A 3382-nucleotide genomic window follows, 5' to 3' on the forward strand; every position below is an offset into this window, starting at 1 on the left:
TTTAAATGGTAGGTTTTATGCTCTAGACATAAAAACATGCTAGAAACAGCAACTTTCAACTTTTAAAATTATAGGGTTTTGAAACTGATTTTGGAGAATAGTTGCTTTTAGACCTTGACGAGAGGAACGAACATACAAAGTGTTGATGGAAAGTGGTCTGAGCCATGTTGTATAATGCACAGCATTCTAGGCTCTCTTCCCACCCTCTGGCAGGATTAGATGGAGTGAGTGGCAGAACTTCGTCCTCTAAACAAATCTCTTAACAGTTCTGCCAGGGGAGTAAAGCACACAGAGAGGACGTATGCTGCCAGGAAGACTGTAGAAGGGACGTGAGTTCTGACTGGTACAAGGGAGCTGGGTTACAGATTCATTTCCTGGGCTTCTTTTCAATAAAATACAGCGTTCAAGGGTAGAAAAGTCTAGTAAAAGGAATTTGGGGTTTTGTTGAGAACCTGAATGCCGTTTTATGAACTTCAAACAGAAATGCTGTGACGTTGAGAAGTAGAAAATATGGGGTTCCAGGAGTTAGCCTGAGGACACCCGTTACCAGAAAGTGCCCATGTGTCTGACTTCAGGACAAACACCTTGGCATGACACAGTCCAACGGCGCTCCTGGTTAGTGTTGAACATTTGCAGCTCTTCCAATGCAGTGTGTGCGTGCTCAGCTGTGTCCGATTCTTTGTGACTCCAGGGACGAGCCCGCAGGGCTCCTCGGTCTGTGAAATTTTCCAAGCAAGAATCCTGGAGTGGGTTGCTATTTCCTACTCCAGGGGGTCTTGCCGACCCAGGGATCGAACCTCTCTACTGTCTCCTGCTTTGACAGGTAGATTCTTTACCAACTGCATGACCTGGGAAGAACCTCTTACAATGCAGTAGTTTCTCTTATTCAGGTATGTATTGATTTGAAGGGAAACAGAACTTTTTTTATAAAGGGGGCTGTAATGCTCACCAATGGAGCAGTGGTTACTCTTTATGAACTCAGTAACTAAGGGGGTAAAACTGGAAGGAGCCTTAAAGGTTGCTATTCTCTATTTTGACCTTTCTGAAAGTAGGTGATAATGGGTTTAATCACCGTTAACTCATCTTATAGGAATAGAGTTCTCACAGTAAATAATTATTATTTCTGTGACAACAAGCTGATAAAAAGTCAGAATACAGGGAACTATTTATTTATACTATTTCCTACTGGCAAAGCTCTTTCTCTTCCTACCTTCCTATCCATATATGATCAGACACAAAGTCAACTTATACTTTTTCATGCTGAAGGAATTGTTGATCCAGTTTTTAGTAACTGTCTCTATTCTCTTGTTTCCAAGTCAGTGAGCATCTTTTTTTTTTTTTTTTTTCAGATTTTGTGTGTGTGTGTGTGTGTGATGTGAACCATTTTTAAAGTTTTTATTGAATTTGCTACAATATTGCTTCTGCTGTTTATGTTCTGGTTTTTTGATTTGGAAGCCTGTGGAATGTTAGCTCCCCAACTAGGGATTGAACCTCGCACCCCCTGCACTGGAAGGCAAAGTCCCTACTGGACCGAGGGTGAAGTCCCCATGAACATCTTAACTCCAACAGGAGGACTTAGGGATGAGAGCCCAGACTGGACACAGGGGTTGCTTGCCGACTTCCATTTTAACACTGCTTCTCGGATGGGGCTGCTATAGATAAATACAGGACCGCTCTGTTGGTGTGGTGGAAAAGAGAAACATTTATTTGAAAAATGGATATCTGTTATTTATGTGTACCTCTAAGAGTGGACTCATTGGAAAAGACCCTGATGCTGGGAAAGACTGAGGGCGAGAGGAGACGGGGGTGGCAGAGGATGAGCTGGTTAGATAGCATCATTGACTCAATGGACGTGAGTTTGAACATATTCCAGGAGACAGTGAAGGATAGGGAAGGCTGGTGTGCTACAGTCCCTGGGGTGGCAGAGCCAGACACGACCAAGTGACCGAACTACAACAACAACAAAGTTAACAGAATATTTTACTTATGTCTAACAGATTTATCGGAGAAGGCAATGGCACCCCACTCCAGTACTCTTGCCTGGAAAGTCCCATGGACGGAGGATCATGGTAGGCTGCAGTCCATGGGGTCGCTAAGGGTCGGACACGACTGAGTGACTTCACTTTCACTTTTCACTTTCATGCATTGGAGAAGGAAATGGCACCCCACTCCAGTGTTCTTGCCTGGAGAATCCCAGGGACAGGGGAGCCTGGTGGGCTGCCGTCTATGGGGTCACACAGAGTTGGACACGACTGAAGTGACTTAGCAATATCAGATTTATATTTACATGTATGCAACATATACACACATATATGTATGTTAATTTAAGGCAGAATTTTATTAAGGATTAATTCATTTTTTTTAATGCAATAAGTGTTCATTGCCTTAATGGCCTAAATTATACATCACTTGTAACCAAATCTGAATATCAATTCATCCCAGCTTCATTGAGCTGGGCGCAAAAATTTGCATTTTTCAATTCAGTTTCTTTCTGGTGGGCCAAAGATCTTTAGTTGAGAAAAAGGCAGAAAAAAAGATAAGATCCTCCTTATCAGATTGAACAAACTCTCTCAGAGTCAAGCTGGAAAATGCCTCCCGGTGCTTTCAGAATCAAATGGAAACAAGTGTTACATAAGGGCTAAAAAATCTTCTGAAAATTACTGCAGCATACCCACTGCATTCTTAGATATAGATTGCAGAAACCGTCAGAATCCACAGGTATGGAGTAAAAGCTAAAATAGTTCATCAAATGAAATCAAATGAAATATTTAAATATGTATGTACAAATTCAACCTACTGTTTTTTATCTGCATTCAACTCTAGATGTGACATCTAATCCATGAATTCCATGTTTAGAGGCTGGAAATAAAGAGAGACTTTAAGCTCTTCAAGTTTTAAAGTTTGAATTGTGGTTTCTTTTTGAAAATCTTAAAAATCCATCAATTCTTCAAGAGATACAAAGGTATATTATTATGCTGGTTAATTTGTATTTTGCAGTAGCTCTGTTCTTTATGAGTGTATTTATTAAAGTGCTTCAAATACGTTAATAAGGAAATTCTTTCTAATCTAACTATCCCTTAAAAGATACATTTGAAAAAAAGGACATTTGCTCTCTCTCTCTTATTTTCATCCTATTAGTTTGGTGAGTATATTCCTTTCCTAAATTAACAAAGACAGAGACTGGCATAGGACTTGATAAACTTTGAAAAATAAATTGGGAAGCTTCAAAACAGGTGTATGTGGCATTCTAACCCATTTTTCAGTTTGCTTTTTCTTTTTAAAAAAATTCATTTATTTAAAAAGAATTTTATGCATTAAAAAAATTGAAGTATAGTTAATTTCTCATGTTGTGTAACCCATATTTTTAAATTAAGACTACCTA

The 3382-nt window shown here is 39.6% G+C and overlaps 1 long non-coding RNA gene across 1 annotated transcript; it reads left to right on the forward strand.

Annotated features, from left to right (window-relative positions):
* Nucleotides 1-237: 237 nt before the first annotated feature.
* On the forward strand, nt 238-2891 carry LOC133236724 (uncharacterized). Its single transcript, XR_009733000.1, has 2 exons — nt 238-890; nt 1350-2891. It is a non-coding gene; the product is annotated as an uncharacterized LOC133236724 (long non-coding RNA).
* Nucleotides 2892-3382: the final 491 nt, after the last annotated feature.

The sequence above is a fragment of the Bos javanicus genome, chromosome 23 (genome assembly GCF_032452875.1).
Source record: "Bos javanicus breed banteng chromosome 23, ARS-OSU_banteng_1.0, whole genome shotgun sequence".
NCBI lineage: Eukaryota > Metazoa > Chordata > Mammalia > Artiodactyla > Bovidae > Bos > Bos javanicus.